Consider the following 23,875-nt stretch of genomic DNA (forward strand, 5'->3'; position numbering starts at 1 on the left):
AGGTCATTTCAGTCCCTGCTTCTGTAAAAAGGATGAATTTGGAGGAAGCAACCCGTCAGCCTCCCCTTCCTCCACTTGACTTGTTTGTATGTTTGCATAATCTGTTTTCAGCAGTAATTGTCCTATATGTGAAAATATGAAGCCTTATTTTGACAGCTGGCAGTGTCTTTGATATTGGAAGATGTCATTTGGAAAAGAGGGAACGACAGCAGATCGGAGGCAGCTGTTCGCCGCCGTGGTAGTCCGTGAGCACAGCTGTGGGGTGGCGATGGTGGGATTTGGGATTGGGCGGGCTGATGTTTGTTTCTGTTTTGTGTTTTGTCAAATCCCCGGGGCTGGATATCATTAGGCTACAAGCAGCACATTCTATTTAGTTAGAACCAGGAGCTGACGGCATCAGAGAAGAGGAGGAGGGAGAAAGAGCAAAGGGTCATGGAGCAAAAAAGAAAGAACAGGAGAGGACCTAGAAAGGTGGTATAAGGCCGTGAATGCGGGGGAGAGAAGTCACAGGCAGAGAAAGACAGAAAATGAGGAGGTGGAAACCGGCTGTGTGGGGGGATGGGCTAATTGCCCAAGTCAGGCTCTGCCCTGAGACCTGGGGATTCTCTAGCCTTTTCCACCCATCAGTGTCACAGGGGCAGCCGCTGCCTTAGTGCAGGGAGCCCAGTCCCTCCACTACCGTCTCTGCAGCCTGCAGACAGGGCCCACCTGCAGCCGATTCCCCGCTCCAGCAGCTGGGAAAGGCTCCCATCTGCAGGTGAAGGGGAGCAGGAAAGCCACTCACCAGCGCCCTGCTCTGAGGCTGCTGTCCATGCACGTTCACACGTGGGAGAAGTGACTTTCTTACCCTTTCTTCAGTTCCAAGGAGCCCATTAGTGGCCTGTGAGGGGCTCAGGTGTTGTTCCCCTCAAGACCCACTGGGCCTGCCGCTGCCAGGGCTCGTATTCCTGCCCCGGCAACAGGATCGGGTCAGGCTGTGTCCTGAACCCCACGCCCCACCACAGCCTGCACACACACCCCTCTCCACCTCCCCTTCTCAGTCTCCTGCCCTGGGTGTGCCTTGAGACCAAGGCACGTCCAACTCTAAAGCCACAGAGACCTGGGCTTCGTGGGAAAAGCTGAGCAGCGCATTCCTGCAGGTGAAGGAGGAAGACGGGAAACCCAGAAAGGAGTCTCTCCTCATTAAAACAGACAAGCCTTCGGGGAGAGTTGCACCAAGAGTGCGAGTGTTCACCCCTCCAGGGGCTGTAACAGGGGAATCTTTGGGTCAGCGGCTTCTCTGCCACCACCAGCCACAGGACTTGGGGAGGACAGCCAGGGCCTCCCTGTGTCCCTGTCCACAGCAGTCAGGGCCTGCCTGTTCATACTTAGGTTATCACACAAAACCAGGGAAGTCAGGGACCAGCCTCTGACTGCAGGACAGAACCACGAGCCACGGTGTTGCTGGGGAGGCCCAACCTGGCTCGGGTTGGCTGCTTTCTCCTTTACAGGCTAAAGATCTGCTGCCCACTGGCTCCTGTGGCCCTCTGTGGGGTGGGGGAGGCCGCCCTCCATCCTGCGTCACCACCCTGGCTGCCTCCGTTCCTGCAGCTGACTCTGCAGAGGTGGGGAGTTTTGCTAGCAAGGCAAGTGGGATGTACTTCCATCCATGTCACACAGAGTTGACAGAAGCTAGGCGATTCCAGAGGGAAATGTCCTCACTTCCTTCCGAATGGCCTGGCTGCAGCTTACGTGCACAGAGGAGTGGTTCCTAGACCCACTCTCAATTCTGGGTCTGGGTCTGGCTGGGTCTGGCTGTTTCTGCGGGCTTCTTGCTGTCAGGTCTTTCTGGTGTCAGAAGTCTCCTTCCCTGCTGCCACCTTCTGGAGTTAGGATGCCAGGCAGACTGGCAGGGAAGCAGCCCCATGGGGGGTTGAGCCCTGCCTCTCTACTCTGTTCTCTGCATGGGATCAGGGTGGCCCCGAGGGAGTGCAGAAGCGCCAGCCTTCCGCGGAGGGGAAGCCCTTTTCTGCCTGATCTATACAAGCTTCTCCTAAGTGCTAGCGTCGGGCATAACCCCAAGGAAAGTTTCAAGGAGACGAGTTGTCCCAGCATGCAGTGCTGCAGAGAGCTCAAGGAAAGCGTTTACTGGATGTCAGAACTAGGAGGTCGTTGAGATGGGGAAGCTGCAGAGAACACCTAGGCACCTCTCCTTTGGGGATCTTAGCTGAGAAGCCTTCCTGTTGGCAAGAGAGAGAGTAGGAAGGACCTACTCTTCTGCCTACTCCAGTGGGCAGGCTTTCGCATGAGAAGGAAAGAGGAAATGTAATTATTTCTGAGACTGAAGAGATCAGGTGGCATGGTATGAATGATAGGGAAAAAGACTGTCATACACATCACGACAGTTCGTCAGTTCTAACTTCCCTCATGTGAATGACAGCTGACATTCACACTCGCAGGACAAGGAGCCAATAATAACTACAAGGTGGCAAGGGGCTCTGTCCCTTCTGCCGCCACTAAAGAAAGCATCTCAAAATGCAAGCGTGTGGTAGTGACTTCATTGTAGAGACAACGTTGAATCACCTCTAGTTTATTAAAATATTAAAATATTATCCTTTCACTCTTAGTCACAAATTACTTGCACCATGCCTCTCAATAACATAAACCAACAAAAAACTCAGTGAGATTCAGAACTCAATAGTTTAGCTAACACCCCTGCCATACTCACTCTTCCTTCCTAAAAAAAAAATCAATGCCAACAACTTACAGAAAAATCTCATAAACACTAAACAGCAGTTCCTTTCCTAAAAAGTCTCTTCGGATATATATTGGTATATCCATTGGCTTACAAAGCTGTAATCAGTATGTACATATAACTTCATGTTCTACTTTTCTTCACTAAATATTTCATCTACACATTCTCATTTACTGGTGTACTCTCACAATATCTAGGGGCTAAAAAGATTTTATTCATTAATGTTTTTGCATTGTGGAGTATTGGCTGTTTCTCATTGTTCATTTTACAGTGCTACAATTGATTTTTTTGTAGAAGAGAAAATCAATGTTTTATGTTTTCATTTTGAGGTACGTTTTCCCAAGTTAAACTATTGGATCAAAGGGTCTAAAGTGTTTGATGCCCTCTCACGTAGTGCCAGATTCCTTTTCTATAAGAATATACAAGCCAGGCATGGTGGCTCATGCCTATAATCCCGGCACTTTGGGAGGCTGAGGCGGGTGGATCACCTAAGATCAGGAGTTCAAGACCAGCCTGGCCAACATGATGAAACCCTATCTCTACTAAAAATACAAAATTAGCCAGGCATGGTGGCACATGCCTGTAATCCCAGCTACTCAGGAGGCTGAGGCATGAGAATTGCTTGAACCCAAGGGTTGGAGGTTGCAGTGAGCCAAAAGCACACCACTGCACTCCAGCCTGGGCGACAGAGTGAGACTCTGTCTCAAAAAAAAAAAAAAAAAAAAAAAAGAATACACCTATTGTTAGTACCACTAGCAATAGATGAACATCCAGTCCCCTTCATGCCAAATGGATTTTTTTCTTTCTTTTCTTTTTCTTCTCCTTTTTTTTTTTTTTAGTTTCATAGATATGCAATACTTCTCAAAAGAATTGTTTTAAATCTGTATTTCTGAAGTTGAATTTAAGGGAGAGCCTGTGCCCCTGATGCCACCCTAAAGTGTCGGAGCCTCTTCACCCCAACAGCCTCCTTGCACACACATGTATGAACCCAAAGAGGGAAGTTTCTTCAAGACCCAAGCCCAGACGGCCAGCTCACACACGCATGGGACTGGTTTAAAGGAAAGTGTGGAGCTGCTCTGGAGCATGGCACAACAACCATTAGTTTAGTATCTGCAAAGGGTAGACAGTCCAGAAGTAGGCACTGAACTAGCTGCATCGTGGAGCCTGAAGGAGACTGTGATGCTGCGAGCCCTTCCTCCCAAAAGCTGCGTAGCAACTACACATGCCTCCTGAACAGCTTTTCTTACCCCGTCTTCTGTTCTAAGTACAGCAACTACATGTCCTAAATCTGCTAACTTTTCAAACAGGTGGTCTAGTTGTCCCCAGAAAGTGCACCCATTCTTTTGAGACCACGTATCCCAAATCTGGACTGGGGACATGTGGTCACTACTATTTTGATATGTTGGTCTCCCACACTCCACTAGAACGCAAGCTTATTAAGAGTAAGGACTGTCTTATTCATCATTCCAAACCTGTATCATCCCTTTTCTACAACCTACATCATCCTTTAATTATAAAGTTGGTTCTACTTGCTCTCTTGTCACTTAGAGAGTTGCTATTCTTTGAAAATACAGATCCTAAAATAGCTCCATCTCTTTTCTCTTTTCCAAGCTGTGTGTGTGTGTGTGTGTGTGTGTGAAAATGGGTTCCAAAAATACAATTTTCTTTAATGTGTTATATGTAGCAACAGAGAAGCAAAAGGCAATAATATGCCCAGTAAGTACTGCCTACCAAACTAATTCTGAATACTTTATTGTCCTGCTGACAACTGAAGAATGGTATTTGAAAGTCAAAAATTTCACTGCTTTCACACAGTGTACAAATTGAAGCTCACATGGCCAATGAAAGATATTAACTAGAGGTGTCAGTTATATAAAGAGTTTCATCACAGTGCTATATATGCGTAGCTCTCAATAAATATTATAAAGATGAAAATACTAAACATGTTTTTATAAATGACACACTAGAATTGCATATCCATACAGCAAATCCTCTAGAGTATCAGAAGAATAATTCTGGTAAATGCTTTGATTCTAAACTCTCCACATTCCACTGACTTCAACAGAGATCCCAGCACCTAACATTGTCTTCCAGATTCCTCCTCCTACTATGACAGGGTAGCCTGAAAGACTGATGGGAGTTAGTCTTGTTGAACTGGCACAGTCTTCAGTACGCAAGGAGCCCATCGCAACCTCAACCTAGAGCTCAAATCCAAGCTTTGGCGACTGGACCAAAACATCTAGATGGTTAGGTGAGGGTGAAGAGGATGGCTAATCATTTCTAGAATGGTAAGTTTCACTTGGTAGGAATTGTCTTTCATTATCCAGTAGGGTTTTTAATTCTCCTCCAAAGAATTTAAATGACAAATTCAAGATAAATGAGGAAAGTGTCCTTTGGAAAATAAACATCCATCATCAGTCCCATTTGTGGGTTCCCAGGACAGCTGGTGCGAATCAAGGGGAATATGAAACATCTTCCGCATCTCTTGACTCACATCTGGCCCCAACCCAGCGCCTTCTGAGTCTAGAAGACTTTACATCTCACAGTTTCCTCTGCCGCCCCGCAGGCCTGCTTGGACAGCTCTGGCTTGCCGGCACAAAGGCCACGAAGCTGCAGATCAACCAGTGAGTATGTGTTCTGTCCTCTTCTCAACTTCCTGCACAACCTGAGCTCCAGACGCGATGCACAGCAGAGTGGCGCAGGCCGGGGTCTCTCAGTGCTAATTCTGAGCGCGGCTCCCAGAGGCCAAAGACAGGCGAGGCAGGAGCGCCGCTGCTATTGAAGGATGGAGGCATGGAATATGAACTGAAGTCCAGAGTGTCCCCCCGAAGTCTCTATATGGGAAAGCCCCAGCTGGCCCTCAGGAGCAGAAAAAGCAAGGCAGCACGATCAGGAAAGGGGTCAGGAATGACTCTGAAAGGCTGGGCCTTGGGACAGCAGGAAGGGCTTCATGCTGAGAGCACTGGCTTGGACCATCAGAGTAAGCAGCAAGGGCTAGGTAGAGCTCAGTTCTGGACACTGGGCGAGCGGGTAGAGATGTTCTGGGACCCCCTAGTCTTCACTAAGGGATCCTGGGCTCCAGTTATGGTTCAGTTATTCAATGCATAGACCAGGCTCTTCTCTTGGCTGGCCGGAGTCCCAGGGGCTGGGAGCCTGGCACTGTATGAGACATGCATGCACCTCCTCCTGTGCAATATACTTTGAGGAGGCAGTTTGCAGGAGGAGGAGTTGGGGGTGATAGAAAAACTTACCATTTATCTACAGTCCAGAACCCACACCTGAACTAGTAACTTAATTCTCATTTTTTAAATTTTCATTATTTTTTAGAGGTAGGGTCTCACTCTGTCACCCAGGCTGGAGTGCAGCACTTCCTCCCCAAAGCCCTGTAAAAGTTTGAAGTTTGCAGCCTCAAACTCCTGGGCTCCTGAAGGCCCTCCCACCTCAGCCTCCTGAGTAGCTGGGATTATAAGCATGCACTATCATCTTGCCTCAGCCTCTCCAAGGCTAGAATTACAGGCATGGGCCAATGTGCCTAGCTGTGACTTAATTCTAAACTTTACCAGATTATTAATCAATTTCTTATCTTCCCCATATTTGGCTCAGGTAAGAGATGGGGCAGTGTCTAAGGAACCTCAGTGGACTCAGCCAGGAAAGCTGAGCAGAAGCCTCAGGTATTTGTACACACATGTTCATAACAGCATTATTCACCATAGTCAAAAGGTAGAAACAAGCCAATGCCATGGATGGATGAACGGATAAAGAAAACGTGGTCCATACATACAGTAGAGTGTGAGTCAGCCTTTACAAAGAAGGGGATTCTAAAGTATAGAAATACAATTAAAATTTTTACAAAGAAAGGGAAATCTCCCACATGCAACAACTTGGATGAACCTTAAAGACATTATGCTAAGTGAAATAAAAGGACAAATACTGCGTGATTCCACTTCTATGAGGCATCCAAAGTAGTGAATTTATAATATATAGTGATAGACAGCAGAATGGGGGTTGCCAGGGGCTGGGTGGAGAGGGAAAGGGGACTGGTTTAACGGGCACAGAGTTGCAGGTTTACAAGACGATAAGAATTCTGGAGATGGGTTGCACAACCAGGTGAATGCCGTTAGCATACAGAACTCAATAGGGAGTTACTGTTGAATGGCTACACAGTTTCAGTTTGGGAAGATAATGCATAATGGAGATAATTGCACAAGGAAATGAATGTACTTAGCGCCACATAACTGTACACTTAACATGGTTAAAATGGTAGCTTTTATGTTACGGATATTTTACCAGAGTTAGGAAAAAAAAAAAAACAAAAAATCAGGTTTGTTTCCTGCAAACTCAGAACCTTTCTGTAGGGAAGCCGGCTTCCCCAGCTAGCATAGCAGCTCCTCAAAGTTTAGGAAATGGCAAAAGATAAATTAACATGTTCTCTAGTGAAAAATACAAAACCAAACTAGGAAGAAGCAGATGCAGGGGAAATAATGAAGGGATGGCACTTCTCTGAGCTTCGCCTGTGCCGGTGGCTCCCAAAGGTCAGCATGCCTCACAGTACTGAGAGGGCTTGTGAAAACATGGATTGCATTTCTTTTTTCTTTCTTTCGTTCTTTTTTTTTTTTTTTTTAACATAAAATAGTTCAGAAAAGATGCATTTGCCTTTCTTACAAGTTCCCAGGTGATGCTGATGTTGTCATTTGGACACCACACTTTGAGAACCGCTGGCCTATCCACATCTCTTTAAACTATGAAAACCATACTCAAGGGGTTCTCAAATTTCCATAAGAGGATTTACCTGCAATGTTTGCTGTAATTCCAGATTCCTAAGCCCTATAAAAATGTGTTATTTTTAAAGTCCGCCTCTGCCCCAGATTCTGATACAGCAGGTACTCATTCCATAGGCTGATAAATGCTGCCCTAAGCATGCATTCATTAGCCCAGTGGTTCTCAAAGTGTGGTCTGTGGACCACCAGCCACAGCATCACCTGGGTACTAATTAGAAAACCAAACCTCAGGCCCCACCCTGACCTACTGAATCAGATACTCTGGGGGTGGAACCCGGCAATCTGCGTTTCAACAAACCCTTTGGGTGGTTCTGATTCACACTCAAGTTTGAGAACCACTGAGTTAGATATTTGACAACTCTTTTCATTGATATACTGATGGTAAGCAAGAGCTTTTGGACAATGGATGGGAAGTTTCACCATGTATGTGACCAGGGCTGGCTCTGTTGCCCAGGCTGGAGTGCCGTAGCACAATCATGGCTCACTGCAGTCTTGATTTCCCAGGCTCAAGTGATCCTCTCACGTCAGCCTCCTGAGTAGCTGGGACTGCAGGTGTGCACCGCCACGCCTGGCTGATCTCCAATGCCTGGGCTCAAGTAATCTTTCTGCCTTAGTCTCCCAAAGTGCTGGGACTACAGGTGTGAGCCAGTCAAACCTGGCCTATTCTTTTTTTTTTTTTTTTTCCACATTGGCCTAAAAATGTGATTTGTATATTTTTGGGGTTGGAAAAGTTAATGAAGAGAATTAGAAATACTCTGGTACTGGAGGCCACATCTAATATAAATGATAGAAACTTCAAGGAAGGGGCCGCACAGTAGCTCACGCCTGCAATCCCAGCACTTTGGGAAGCCGAGGCGGGCAGATCACATGAAGTCAGGAGTTCAAGACCAGCCTGGCCAACATGGTGAAACCCCGTCTCTACTAAAATACAAAAATTAGCCGGGCATGGAGGTGCGTGCCTGTAATCCCAGCTACTCGGGAGGCTGAGGCAGAAGAATTGCTTGAACCCCGGAGGTAGAGGTTGCAGTGAGCCAAGATCACATCACTACACTCCAGCCTTGGTGATGGAGTGAGACTCCATCTCAAAAAAGAAAAAGAAAAAGAAACTTCAAGGAGGCAAATTTTGGCTTAGTAAGAGGAATCACTTTCTTCTGTTGGAAGGGCTGTGGCCATGAGCAAGCTGTTCTTAGGGATGTGGTGAGTGGGCTATTGTGGGAAGTAGTCCGTTTGCAGGTCATAAGCAAATCTGAGAACAAACTAGACTGGGTCAAGGGTTCCCAGATGCCTATCTAAACAACATCAATATCAGGATGACCTGGGATTGTTAAACTCCATTCTGGAGTGGCACCCACAAAGATTCAGCTGGGGCATACCTGGGGAGGGTGACTTGCTCATTGCATCGATTCTCAGGTGATTCTGAAGCACCTGATCTGAGAATTACTAACACAGATATATTTGATGTCCTTTCTAAATTCTTGGGCTGTACAAAAGAGGATGGAAAGGTTAGTTGTTTTTGTTTTTGTTTGAGTTGGAGTTTTGCTCTTGTTGCCCAGGCTGGAGTGCAATGGCATGATCTTGGCACACTGCAACCTCCACCTGCCAGGTTCAAGCAATTCTCCTGCCTCAGCCTCCCGAGTAGCTGGGATTACAGCTGCCTGCCACCACATCAAGCTAAATTTTTTTTTTTTTTTTTTTTTTTTTTTTTTTTTTTTTTTTTTTGGTATTTTTAGTAGAGGCGGGGTTTCACCATATTGACCAGGCTGGTCTCAAACTCCTGACCTCTGGTGATCCACCCACCTTGGCCTCCCAAAGTGCTGGGATAACAGTTGTAAGCCAACACGCCTGGCTGAAAGGTTCATTTCTAAGGGTTGGGAAGTGGGAAAAGATTAAAGAATTTTCTTCTGCAGATAAGAGGTCTGCATTAAAAACTAACATGGATGATGGTGTCTTCAGCTCCACTAACAAACAGTGCCTGTAAGAAATGGATTTAAACTACAGCAGAAAGGATTGCATTAAAGGGAAAAAAAATGTCTTGGCAATAAGGATTATTAAACACTGGGTTGAGCTAAAATAGTTGACTATGGAAGATTCTTCTCTGGAGAATTTTTAAAGGATGCCTTCTCATCTGTCTGGAATGATGCTGGGGGAACATTTTAAATTCCCTTCTAACCATGATTCTGATGTTCACATCTACATAACAGCACATTAAACTATAGGGACTCTGTGTCCCTCAAGCTTGTAAAAGAGTCATAAATGGAAGCTTCTCTCACTATTAGATTTCTAGTAAAACAGAATTAGCAAGTGGTGAATAGACACAATATTAATACACTAATAAGACCTTGGTTTCAGTAGGAGGAAAGACCAATGTCTCGTTTGCCAGTCACTTAATCCTCTGTGAATGATTTAGGAGGCTTCAACTTTTTCCCACAGATTTGTCCTACGAGAACCAAGTCTCCAGTAAAGAAATATAAGAAATCAACTTCTACGCCGGGCACGGTGGCTCACGCCTGTAATCCCTGCACTTCGGGTGGCTGAGGCGGGCAGATCACCTGAGGTCGGGAGTTTGAGTCCAGCCTGACCAACATGGAGAAACCTTGTCTCTACTAAAAACACAAAATTAGCCCGGCGTGGTGGCACATGCCTGTAATCCCAATTACTTGGGAGACTGAGGCAGGAGAATTGCTTGAACTCGGGAGGTGGAGGTTGCAGTGAGGCAAGATCGTGCCATTGCACTCCAGCCTAGGCAACAAGAGCGAAACTCTGTCTCAAAAAAAAAAAAAAAAGAAAGAAAGAAAAGAAAAGAAATCAACTTCTACCTGATCATATCTTTCTGTGGTTCTGATTTTAAGTTACAACTGGAATTAGACATCAAGGCAAAGGTTGCTGAAAAGGGAAGATCTTAAAGTAAAAAGAGAGCCAGGAAGGAAGCCTCTGAACAAACACAGATAGGAATAGCAGCTTGAGAGAACAGGCCCCCACCCTGGATATAAAGTGGGGAGCTGACACAGTGCCAGGACAGAGGCGTCAGACCCAGCAGGGAACCCAGCTGGGGATGAGGCCAGAAGAGACACAGCCATCACGGGGTTTAAATCTCTTAAGCATTTCTGATTCAGGAAAGATTGTCTTAGTCAGATGCTTGCATTTTTTCAGTAGGAGGCACACCCAAAACTGATGTAGAGTGTGGGGGGAGTTGGCTCACATCTGTAATCTCAGTACTCTGGGAGGCCAGGCCGGGAGGACTGCTTGAGACCAGGAGTTTGAGACCAGCCTGGGCAGCATGACAAAACCCCATCTCTACAGAAAATACAAAAGTTAGTCAGGCATGCTGGCGTGTACCTGCAGACCCAGCTACTCAGATGGGAGAGGCACCGGAGCCCGAGGAGGTCAAGGCTGCAGTGAGCTGTGATCACACCACCACACTACAGTGAGCTATGATCACACCACCACACTACAGTGAGCTATGATCACACCACCACACTACAGTGAGCTGTGATCACACCACCACACTACAGCCTGGGCAACAGAATGAGACTGTGTCTCAAACAACCAAACAGACAAACAAAAAACGGATGTAGAGTTTATGAAATCCTTTCAGTCTGTTCAGAAACTCCAGGAGGCTCCTTCTGTGAAGAAGCAGCTTTGTAATGTGCAGCATCGTGGTTTAAAATGTTTGCTTGGGCCTGATGTGATGGCTCACACCTCTAATCCCAGCACTTTAGGAGGCTGAGTGGGGAGAATCAGTTGAAGCCAGGAGTTTGAGGCCAGCCTGGGCAAAATAGTAAGACCCTGCCTCTACAAATTAAAAAAATTACCTGGGCATGGTGGCACAGGCCTGTAGTCCTAACTACTCAGGAGGCTGAGGCGAGGATTGCTTGAGTTCAGGATTTAGAGCTGTGATCATGCCACTGCACTCCAGCCTGTGCAACAGAGCAAAATCCTGTCTCCAAAAATTTTAATTTAAAAAAAGTTTGAGGCCGGGCGCGGTGGCTCAAGCCTGTAATCCCAGCATTTTGGGAGGCCGAGATGGGCGGATCACAAGGTCAGGAGATCGAGACCCTCCTGGCTAACCCGGTGAAACCCCGTCTCTACTAAAAAATACAAAAAACTAGCCGGGCGAGGTGGCAGGCGCCTATAGTCCCAGCTACTCAGGAGGCTGAGGCAGGAGAATGGCGTGAACCCTAAAGGCGGAGCTTGCAGTGAGCTGAGATCCAGCCACTGCACTCCAGTTTGGGCGACAGAGCAAGACTCCGTCTCAAAAAAAAAAAAAAAAAAAAAAAAGTTTGGAGGCCAGGCATGGTGGCTCACACCTGTAATCCCAGCACTTAGGGAGGCTGAGGCAAGGCGGATCACTGGAGGCCAGGAGTTTGAGACCAGGCTGGCCAACATGCTGAAACCCCGTCTCTACAAATAATACAAAAATCAGCCAGGTGTGGTAGTGCACATCTGTAATTCCAGCTACTTCGGAGGCTGAGGCATGAGAATTGCTTGAACCTGGGAGTCGGAGGTTGCAGGGAGCCGAGATCTTGCCACTGAACTCCAGCCTGGGTGACAGAGTGAGACTTTTTTCAAAAAAAATAAAAAATAAAAATAAAAAAAAGGTTGGCCCTGAAGTCAAGTGACTTGGATTAAAACCTTCCTCTGCCACTTGACTATGGGCGTGATTCTCAACATCTCTGAGCCTCGATTTCCTTATTTGAAATAGGAGGACTAATTAGAACTGGGTTATTGAGGTGATTTTAGGAGATAATGACTGTGTACAGGGGCAGGCAATGGTCAGTGCTCGACAAATGTTAGCTTGCCACCATTTCTCTACAGAACTGTGTGGCTAAACTCTCAGGTTCCCTAAAGCAGTGCCTCTCAAATGCTAGGGTAAGACCTGGCACCAGTCTGTGACAAAGTTTTCAGCATTCCTTGACAAACGGGAGAAGTGAGCAGAATGTTGTGTGTGCAGGGTGGCATTTAGTGGCCATGGACAGTCTTCTTTCTTGGGAAGCAACGCTCTTTCCTCTGAAGATGTACAATGTCCTTTGCTTTTAGAAGTAATGATCATAGTAGAAGATATTTTTAAGTTTCATGTTCTTTGCAGCTTTATGTTAGTCTTTACTTTTTTATTCCTGGACCATGAAATCCAAGGGTCCTGGAACCATTCGAAAGGGCGTGAGAAAATACAAAGAGGGGTGGGCTGGGCAATGGCTCAGTGATTCTGCCTGGTGGTCCAAGGGCGCGAGCATGGCAGGTGTATCTTCTACTTCTCTTACCGTCACAGACTTTTCTTCGTGCCTCTCATGTTCTTCCTTCTCATGTTTTTTGTTCCTTCACCAATTTCTTCCTCTCATTGGGTATGTTTCTAACTGTATTCTCCCTCTTGCTTTTGCTTCAGCCTGTTAGGCTATTTTCTCTTGTTTGTGGCATTTTCCCCCCTCCCCTTTTCATGTCCTGTTTCTCCTCCCCCTCACACACTTTAGATTTGTTTCTGGTTTTGCACCTGATTATTTTTTCGAGCCATAAGTGTTGCATCCCCAGGGCTGCCCATGCACCCAGGTGACAGTGGTGGGGGACAGGTACAGGCTGTGTGCAGTGGAGCAGACATCGTGTTCGTCCCCTCCAGACAGGGGTTTGTGCTGAGATAGGACAACAAACGTGGCCCTTTCCTAGTCTGTTTTCTGTTACTTGTTTTTAGTAAAACAAAATACTGGAGATTGGGTAAATTATAAATAAATGAAATTTATTCTCACATTTCTGGAGGCTGGGAAGTCCAAAAGCATGGCACTGGCATCTAGCAAGGGCCTTCTTGCTGCATCATCACATGGCAGAAGAACAAGTGAGCACCCAAGACAAAGAGTTCAAATTGGACCAAACTCATTCTTTTTTTTTTTTTTGTTTTGTTTTGAGATGGAGTCTCATTCTGTTGCCCAGGCTGGAGTGCAGTGGACACAATCTTGGCTCACTGCAACCTCCGCTTCCCAGGTTTGAGCAATTCTCCTGCCTCAGCCTCCAAAGTAGCTGGGATTATAGGTGCCCGCCACCATATCCGGCTAATTTTTGTATTTTTAGTAGAGGCGTGGTTTCACCATGTTTGCCAGGCTGGTCTTGAACTCCTGACCTCAAGTGATCCTCCTGCCTTGGCCTCACAAAGTGCTGGGATTATAGGCGTGAGCCACTGTACCCAGCCAAACTCATCCTTTTAATCAGGAACCAACTCAGGTGATAACTTACCATTCCCTCAATAATAGCATTAATCCACTCATGATCAAATCACCTCTCTAGAGGCTCCACCTCTTAATACTGTTACGATGGCACTTATATCTCAACATGAGTTTTGGAGGAATCTTCAAACCACAGCGGCTTTTCAGATGGTTCTGTCTCCACATTCATGACACGTCCTTCATTAATTAAAACATTCCATTTTAGCAGTGAAGACCATTCCTCTGGTGGTTGCATTTTTTTCCCCAGAGACAGCCAGCTAGGCCAACTCATCACAGTTTGCCTGGGACTTTCCCGGTTTTAGCACTAAAAGTTCCACAACCTGGGCAACCTCTGGCAAGCTGGCACCATTGATCACCCTAGAGCCAGTGGTGAACCCCCTACTAGACTGTTGGTCGAAGGTTAGGCACAGGTAGGTCTAAGTTCAGATAATGAAACCGATCAGGAGAGATTTCTGGGATCATTTAACCCATACAGGGGCTGGGATCATTTAACCCTGAGCAGAGAAAGCTGAGGTGAGGACGGGAGGGGGCTATTTTGGAAACAACCTTCACGTGTGTTTGCTGGGTGTGCTTGGATGTGTGTCCAGCTGCGGTCCATCTCCACCCGAAATCAAAGCCAGAGGAAATGGATGGGAGTGGAGCCCGAATTTACTCACAAAGTTAAATTTCCTGCCAGTAAGTATTCTTAGACGCTAGAATGAGTTTCTAAGACAGATTAGGTATTGTCCTTGGCGGTCCTCAGCACAGTAAATTCCTGAGGGCTTTAAGAGTTTAGGTGTGGCCCAAGAACTGAGGGGGTGGGCAAAACATATTTCCAAGATTCCTTCCAACCCTAGGACTCTGTTTCCACCTACCCACCAATTATGGCTCTGATTATTTTTCTTGTCCTCTTTTGCCCCTAGTTAAACTTTATGAGGAGCAAGAAAAAAGTGGTTTGATTATAGTCTCCCGGAACCCGTGAAGCTTCCCCACAGCGTGATGGAGAGGAAAGGTTAGCATGTTTGTTTGTTTTTCCCTAAGGAATGCTTACATTTAGAAGAGATTATTTATTGCTCAACTTAATAACAGCAATATTAAAAATTTAAAACAAGGAGAAAAATTCCCTGTAAGCCTACTACTCCAACAGACTAGCCCACCCCACTTTTCTTCCCACTCATCATTCTGAGATTTCCTGAGGTTTTTGTTTTTTTCTTTTCTTTTCTTTTCTTTCTTTTTTTTTTTTTTTTTTTTGACAGAGTCTTGTTCTGTCACCCAGGCTGGAGTGCAATGATGTGATCTCGGCTCAGTGCAACCTCCGCCTCCTGGCTTCAAGCAATTCTCCTGCCTTAGCCTCCCGAGTAGCTGGGACTACAGGCACATGCCACTATGCCTGGCTAATTTTTGTATTTTTAGTAGAGACCAGGTTTTGCCATGCTGGCCAGGCTAGCCTCAAACTCCTGAAGTCAAATGATCCACCTGGTTTGGCCTCTCAAAGTGCTGTAATTACAGGCATGAGCCACTGCACCCGGCTCCTCCCCAGGTCTTCTTAGTATTTAACTTGGCATCCAACTTTACTCATTTAGGATTCTTGCATTACAGACATTGGACCTTATGGAGTATAAAGTAAAGCAAAGCAAACCAAACTAAAAGGAAATCCTAGTTAATTGAGTTATTTCTAATTTTTGAAATCAGCTTGTTTTCCTTCATGAAATTGTCCCACATTCTGGGCAATTAAGCTGAGCCATCTGGTGAACAGTTGTTTCCAATCGATAGGCTTTGAGGTTGGCGATGGGTTCTTATTGTTTTAGGGATTTTTCCCTTTCATATAAACCATATATAAACCATTTCCTTTGTTGGAAATTGAGCCCCTGCTACACCAAACCTGAGCATCTCTTTCCACTGTGCTATTCTTTTTTTTTTTTTTTTTTTTTTTTTTTTTTTTTTTTTTTTTTTTGAGACTGAGTTTCACTTTTGTTGCTCAGGCTGGAGTGCAATGGCGCCATCTCGGCTCACCATGACCCAGGCTGGAGTGCAACGGTGCAATCTTGGCTCACGGCAACCTCTGCCTCCCGGCTTCAAGCGATTCTCTTGCCTCAGCCTCCTGGGTAGCTGGCATTACAGGCATGCGCCACCATGCCTGGCTAATTTTTGTATTTTTAGTAGAGACAGGGTTTCACCATGTTGGTCAGGCTGGTCTCAAACTCCCGACCTCAGGTGATCACCCGCTTCAGCCTCCCAAAGTGCTGGGATTACAGGCGTGAGCCACCATGCCCGGCCTCCACTATGCTATTCTTAATTTGTGACTCATCCCTGATCCCGGGCCACCAACTCTGAGGTCAGATGCTGACAGTGTAAACTCTGGGTGATCTCATCATCTCCCCACAGAAGTTCCTTGACTTCTCTCTATCCCTGTGCTGACACAGTTCCCACCCCAGCCTGCCACACTTGCACCCAGAGTCTCATCCGGGTTACTCTGTGTGTTCACAAACTCAAATGGCTATGAAAAGCTTAGCTGGTGGTAACCAGAGTAACAGAACTGGGGCCAGGAAAAATCCTAAACTCAGAGAACAACACCTTGATTCTTGCATGAGTGGTTTTTTCAGGTAAGAATATAAAATAGTTTTAGTTTCACCCTTGGATATAAAGTAGATGAAATAAATTATGCTCAAAAGAGGTATAATTGTATGAAGCCCTGAATAGATACTGATTTTATCTTTAAACAAGTGGTTGTTAAAAAGCAGCAAGGCCATAGAGCAGGATGCAATGTAGAAACCAGTAAAGGGTTTAATACGATGTCTTTCATTACATGATTTAAACAACAAGCCTGGGGTGTTTCCCCACATGGATTCTTCCTTTAAGAAGGAGAACAGTGCCTTTTGTCTTGTTTTGGTTTCCGCTGCGTATCCATTTAGAGTTACAGGTTAATAGTGATATTAGTGACACCAGCAGAACGTTGCCAAAATTGGGGGAAGTCACTGTATTTTGTGTCCTTTTTACATAGAGGAGGCTCTTCCTTTTTGTTTATATTTTTTCTACTTGGTTTTCCATATCACGGCTCTATCCGTAAAACTCATGCAGTCATCATAAGCAGTAGGTACACTGATGAAACAAATGTTCTGATTTGGTTTCGTTATAGTCTTTTAATGACCCATGCCCAATCTCACTCTCTTCCCATGAGTACCCAGGTTTTAGTTTACTTCTTTTTTTTTTTTTTTTTTTGAGACAGGGTCTTGCTCTGTCACCCAGGCTGGAGTGCGGTGGTGTGATCACAGCTCACTGCAATCTCAGCCTCCTGGGCTTAAGTGATCCTCCTCCTTCTCCTCCTGAGGAGCTGGGACCACAGGCACATACCACCACCCCCAGCTGATTTTTAAATTTTTTTTTTAGAGATGGAGTCTCACCATATCATCCAGGCTGGTCTTGAGCCCTTGGCCTCAAGCAATCCTCCTGCCTTCAAGCAGTCCTCCTGCCTCAGCCTACCAAAGTGCTGGGATTATAGGTGTGAACCACTGCATCCGGCCAGTACCTATGTTTTAATGTGTGTTCTTCCAACTTACCTTCTATACCTTCATATACATAACATCATCTATATAATATAGACTTTAATTTACCAGTAGGCATTGTGCTAGACATCTCATTCTACTGATTTTCTTCATTCAACGTGTTTTTGAGATCTAGCCATGTTGATAGAAGTAAATCTTATTTACTGCCCTGGCTGCCTTCTGGTTTTCCCATCCTATGAATGTACCACATTTTCCTTATCCACTCCGCCACTAAAGGTTAGCTTACAGTGGCAGATGATGCTACTGCAAACTGGCCTAAATCTCTTTGTGCGTCTGTCAGAAAGATTCTCCTGGGATATCACCTAGGAACTGCACTGCTGGATCACATGAGAGTATACATATGTGCATGTTTTCACAAAATGCTTCCCAACTGACCTTCACAAATGACAACAGAAGGTGACTCCTGCCCATCTGTAGTGTAATGAGGAGTTTCATTTCCCCATGTCCCTGTCAGCACTTGATATTATACAACTTTTTATTTCTTGCCATTCTAATAGCTTGTAAGGGAACAGCTCAATGTTAACATAATCTGTATTGTTTTGATTACTAATGAGTTCTTCGCCTATTTATTAACTACTCCAGTTTTACTTCTCTGCATTTCTTATTCATGCTTTTTTTGCCTACTTCAAATTTTTTTCTTGCAATTGCAATTGTCCTTAGATTTTTTACATTTTAATCCTCGGTGCTGGTTCTGCAAAATATTTTCTTCCAGCCCATCTCCTGTCTATTACCTTTCATCTAGGGTGTTTACTTTTGATGTTGTTAAATTCATTAATTTTTCCTTTGAGATTTACACTTTTTGTGCCCTGCTTGAATCAGTTAGCTTTTGCTATGTAACAAACCACACCAAAGCATAGTGACTTAAGCCAACAATGATTCATTGCTGTGGGATTGATTGCTTCTTCTGAACGGGGCCTGATGGGTGGGGGCTGGATGATCTGGGGGTCTCACTTACATCATGGCCCCAGCTGGGACGGCTGGGCCTCTTACTCCACACGGCCTTTCACCCTCCAACAGGGCAGCCCAGGGTTCTGCCCATGGTGGCTCCGGGTTTCCAGCAGCAGGAGAGGGCAAGCCTGGTGGACCTGGGCTTTCCAAGCCTCTCCTTCTTCACATTTGTTTAAGCCCAATGGACTAAAACAGACCACATCCCCCACCTCCTTTTGGGAGAAGCTGCCAGTGCAATTGTTATTTTTCTCAATCTACAGTACCACTCCAAGCTTATAAAGATGTTTCTTCTAGCCGGGTGCAGGGGCTCGTGCCTGTAATCCCAACACTTTGGGAAGCTGAGGTGGGAGAATCACTTGACATCGGGAGTTCAAGACCACTCTGGGCATCATAGTGAGGCCCTGTCTCTAAAAGACAATTAACTGGGTGTGGTGGCTCATGCCTGTAGTCCCAGCTACTAGGGAGACTGTGCCAGAAGGATCACTGGAGCCCAGGAGGTCAAGGCTGCAATGAGCTATGATCACACCACTGCATTCCTCCCTGGGCAACACAGCAAGACTCTGTCTTAAAAAAAAAAAAAAAGACAGTTCTTCTAGATTTCCTATTAGTAGTTTTATAGTCTTAAAACTATTTGGCATTTCTTTTTTTATATATTGTTGTGATTTTTTAATTCATTGAAATAAATTATTTAAATCTTTATAGTCAGTAAATATTAATATATTTGTTATGTATCAATATAATTATACATTATCATATATTGTTTAAATAAATTTCAGCTAGGCGCAGTGGCTCATGCTTGTAATCCCAGCACTTTGGAAGCCCAAGGCAGGTTGATCACCTGAGGTCAGGAGTTTGAGACCAGCCTGGCCAACATGGTGAAACCCCAGCTCTACGAAAAATACAAAAATTAGCCAGATGTGGTGACGGCCACCTGTAATCCCAGCTACTTAGGAGGCTGAGTAAGCAGAATCGCTTGAACCTAGGAGGCAGAGATTGCAGTGAGCCAAGATCATGCCACTGCACTCCAGCCTGGGTGACAGAGCGAGGCTCCGTCTCTAAAATAAATTTAAATTTAAATTTTATTTAAATCTATTTGTTTTTCTGCAGAGTGAGCGACAATTCCTGAGATATATTTATTGTACCTGCCTTTCCCCCTCTGATCTGTGATGCCACCTCTATCATACGTCAATTCTCCATGTACATGTGATTCTGTTTCTCTTTTTTTTGGTGGTGAAGGTGGTTTTTTTGTTTGTTTGTTTGTTTTTGTGTTTTTTTTTTTGAAACAGTCTCACTCTGTCACCCAGGAGTGCAGTGACAGGATCTTGGGTCACTGCAACCTCCACCTCCCAGGTTCAAAGCGATCCTCCTGCCTCAGCCTCCTGAGTAGCTGGGATTACAGGTGCCCGCCACCATGCCCAGCTAATTTTTGTGTTTTTAGTAGAGATGGGGTTTTGCCATGTTGACCAAGCTGGTCTCAAACTCCTGACCTCAAGTGATCCACCTGCCTCGGCCTCCCAAAGTGCTGGAATTATGGGCATGAGCCACCACTCCCACCTACGTGATTCTATTTCTAAACTTCCTGTTCTGCCCATTAGCACATTATCTTGCCATATGTTTATGCTTTGTAATGTGGGTTACTGTCTAATAGAGCTAGTCCTTTGCTTTTGTTTCTCAGAATTCCCTTGGCTATTTGTGGACTTTTCTTTATACATTTTAGAATTAATTTTTCCAATTTACAGATCATCTTGAGATTTTGATTAAAATGGCATTGACTTAGACATCAATTTAGGGAGCATTAACATCTATTTGGTGCTAAGTTTGCCCATCATTAGACATGATATATATCTCTGTTTACTTAGTTGTTCTTTTATACCCTTTATTAGAACTTTTCTCCCATAACTTTGTGTGGGTTTGTTATTGTCAGGTTAATTTATAGATACTTTCTAGTTTTGGAGATTTGACAGTATCAAGCAGTGTTGCTACCCCACCCTTGCATCTCACCAGATTTCAAATGGTGTAGATGTGGCCTAATGGAATTCTTACAATATTGTAATAAAACTCTGAGTAAAAAGCATGTTATCTAGGGTTTATATTAATATTTGAGATTACATCATTTATCATGCCTTCTAAAATGCACCAAATGATTCACTTCAAAATGAAATCAGCCTGCTGAAGTATTCACCCAAGAGATTTTAATAGATTTTTCTTTCCCAGTAATGCAGGAGGTCAGTTCTCAGTAAAACACACAAAGGCATAAGGTCATGAGCTATTCTCTCTGAAATCTCCTTCATTTCAGCAGCTCTCAAGTGTTAGAATTAATTGCTCAGCTGGAAGAACTGGGACCCAGAGAACTTTCAAAAACCAGCCAGATGGGAGAGTTTTACGACACACATGGACTTACACCCTAGCAACAAAAAGACCAAAGGGGGAAAAAGCCCATATTTCCATTGTCAGCACTGTGCCTGTAATTTTCCTTTGTTTTAGGGGATAAAAACAGAGACAGATGAAGGGCTAACCTTAATATACCTGAATTTTTCATAGTGTTGGGTGCTAGGGGTTGTCATTATTTGCTCAGAAAAAGATGATAACTGTCATTTTTGCATAGAAGAAGGAATGTAATGAACCTTTCAAGAAACACATGTTTCGACAGTTTGAGAAGGTTTTGTCCTTTGGACACATCAACATGTTTCAACATGTTTAGCAGAATGATTACCTGGTCTAGAGAGCAAATACTACATGCATTATTTTGTTGTTGTTGTTTAAGACGTTTTTTCATGCCTGGCGTGGTGGCTCGTGCCTGTAATCCCCAGCTCCTCAGGAGGCTTAGGTGGGAGGATTGCTTGAGCCCAGGAGGTTGAGGCTGCAGGGAGCTGTGATTGTGCCAGTCCACTTCAGCCTGGATGACAGAGAAAGACTCTATCTCAACAAATAAAAATAAAAAAAGGACTTTTCTTTATTTTTACATTTTTTGTTTTCATTGCATTTGTACTGCATTTTTAATCCCTCTTTTTTACATTCATTTTAAATATCTGGATCCACTGCAAGTGCTTCTGTCGATGCGAAGGCATGACATAGTAGATTCTCAGTTGCTCGGTTCAAAGCACCAACATGCTGCTTAGTCAAAGAACCTTAGGCAAGCCACACTGACACAGAAGGGGTTTAGATCAGCAGTCTCCAACCCTTTTGGGACCAGGGACCGGTTTTGTGGAAGATAATTTTTCCATGGACGCGCTGGTTGGGGGTGATGGATTCCAGATGAAACTGATCCTACCTGAGATCATCAGGCATTAGGTTCTCATAAGGAGCATGCAATCTAGATCCTTCCCAGTTCACAATAGGGTTCGCACTCCTATGAGGATCTAATGCCACCACTGATCTGACAGGAGGCGGAGCTCAGGCAGTCATGCTTGCTCACCTACCACTCACTCCTCTGTGGCCCCGTTTCTTCCAGGCCACGGACCAGTACTGGTCCATGGCCTGGGGGTTGGGGACCCCTGGTTTAGATGAACCCAAATGTCTTCTCAATCACTAAGATTCTCAATAGCTTCTTGAACTCTTGAGCTTTGGAGATCATTCTCGAAGTTTCTATAAATAAAAGTAGAAATCAGCCACCTCCTTAAAACCAGTGAGAGGCTTAGAGAGCACAGTAATCATGTTGTTTCTGTAATCCCCCCAGAACCGAATCGGAAATGGCCAGGACGTTGAGGCATTCACATGATAGCGAGGAGCAAAGTGCAGGCCTAATGTGTCCTTCCAAAGTCCACATTTCTTCTGCTAGCAATTGCTTAAATTGCCGAAGAAATTGAAATGGATAAGAATTTTGGTTTGTCAACAAGATAAAAAGCTTACAGATAAAGTGAGTTATCTGCTTCTTGTTCGGACCAAAAGGTGACTTTACCAGCAATTATGCCGGACATCTAGGGAATTAATCTGGATGAGTGAGCTCAGCCTGACATAAAGATGCTTCAATGCCCTTCTTAGCAATGATGCTGAAATAGCAACAGCTTTAGCTTGCTGAGGCAATAACAGCTGCCAGGGGAAAAAAAGAGAGAAATGAGAAAATCAAAGCCATTCTGAGGTATGAGGTAGCAGTTAAGAGAATCTCCCCTTGAAGGGCTTACTTAAATAAGCAATCAATCAACCAATATCCATTTATTACCTACTACTTAAGACATCAGCTCTGTACTCTCTGCCTTCCAGGAGCTTATGATTTACATAACAGCTACTACCTCTTCTCCAGACTAAAGAACCCCAGTGCCTGTGCCTCTTTCTGACATTGCACCTCACCCCTTAAATCCATGGATAGCCCCAAGCCCATATATCTTTGCATTATTTGATGTTTGGTTTTTCTGTTTTGTTACTATTATTTTTGAGGCAAGGTCTCACTCTGCCACCCAGGCTCCAGTGCAGAGGCATAATCATGACTCACTGCAGCCTCAACCTCCCAGGCCCAAGTGATCCTCCCACCTTAGCCTCCTGAGTAGCTATGACTACAGGTACACATCACCACGCCTGGCTAATTGTTGCGTTGTGTAGAGATGGGATCTTGCCATGTTGCCCAGGCTGGCCTTGAACTCCTAAGCTCAAGTGATCCACCCTCCTTGGCCTCCCAAAGTGTTGGGATTACAGGCATGAGCCACCATGCCTGGCTATATTTGATTTTTCGATCCCTTTGGATTCTCAGGTCCCCATCTTGCAAATCCACCCTGCTGTTGGCTTTAGCTGCCTGTGTCCTGGCGTATTTCCGGCGAATCATTTTTTGTTCTTGGAATCTACTTCAATTGCTGTTGTGTTCGCCTTTCCAACTTCATCACACATTTAGCCCCTAGTCCTGCTGAATTCTGCAGTCCAAGGCCTTCTATGCTGCTATGGTGCTCCGAGGCTTCCCTGCTGACATCCCTGTGGCCCCAGCTAAGCCCCATCTATTGGTTGAAGCTCCTCTGCAGCCTGTCCTCTCCTGGAACGTGACTCTTCCTTGTACTCATAAATGTACCTTGACACAACAAATGTGGTTTTGAGTCCCTGCATCTCTCTGTCAGGTCATGCACCACTGGACATGCCCACTTTAGTGTCCAGAAAATAGCTTGCTGTTGTTTGAGCAGAGAAGACCAGAGAAAGAGCAATCTCTCCTTTGTTCTTGGAACCTGCTTCCTCAGGGCTCCAACTGAGGACTCAAACGGAGACCTTTCTCGAGTTAAAACTATAGAGATAATGTTATTAGAGATAAAAGGTTCCAGATGAAAGAGAAATTGGCTTCCTCCAGAAGTGAAGAGTTTTCTCTGGAAGATGAGGCAATGGTGACAAGAGAAATATTCATTCTTTGATGCCTAGCCAGCAAGAGGACACATTTCCCAAAAGTCAACATCTGTGTGGGGGATGGGTGCACGAAGCACAGCACCGAGTGATTATCAGGGGAGACACAGTAGTTCAAATTTAATTTCAACTTCTTTAGCCCATCATCTACTTCCTCCTTAGCCCTGTTAGTGACACCGTTAAACGGCCAGTCACCAGATTTGGAAAACCTCCCTTCACCCTAATAAAAAACCATTGAGTATATCTGTAAAATGTGTCACCCCTTTGACTCCTCATTATAGCTCACGTAGACCAATGCAATAGCTTCTTAACCCTCAAATTCTAACCCCAGCCTTGCCTTCCCCTGCTCCACTC

General features: G+C 45.0%; 1 long non-coding RNA gene across 5 annotated transcripts; it reads left to right on the top strand.

The window, feature by feature from the left end:
- Positions 1-2: 2 nt before the first annotated feature.
- On the top strand, positions 3-23,084 carry LOC115895519. 5 transcript variants are annotated; one of them, XR_004055722.1, is made up of 5 exons: positions 43-245; positions 4,829-5,022; positions 5,173-5,358; positions 14,621-14,709; positions 22,893-23,084. It is a non-coding gene; the product is annotated as an uncharacterized LOC115895519 (long non-coding RNA). The 5 variants fall into 5 exon arrangements; XR_004055724.1 differs by lacking the exons at positions 14,621-14,709; positions 22,893-23,084 and adding exons at positions 6,338-6,405; positions 9,943-9,999; XR_004055723.1 differs by lacking the exons at positions 14,621-14,709; positions 22,893-23,084 and adding an exon at positions 9,943-10,073 and having other exon boundaries at positions 3-86.
- The last annotated feature ends 791 nt before the right edge of the window (positions 23,085-23,875 follow it).

This window comes from Rhinopithecus roxellana, chromosome 21 (assembly GCF_007565055.1).
Source record: "Rhinopithecus roxellana isolate Shanxi Qingling chromosome 21, ASM756505v1, whole genome shotgun sequence".
Taxonomy (NCBI): Eukaryota; Metazoa; Chordata; class Mammalia; order Primates; family Cercopithecidae; genus Rhinopithecus; species Rhinopithecus roxellana.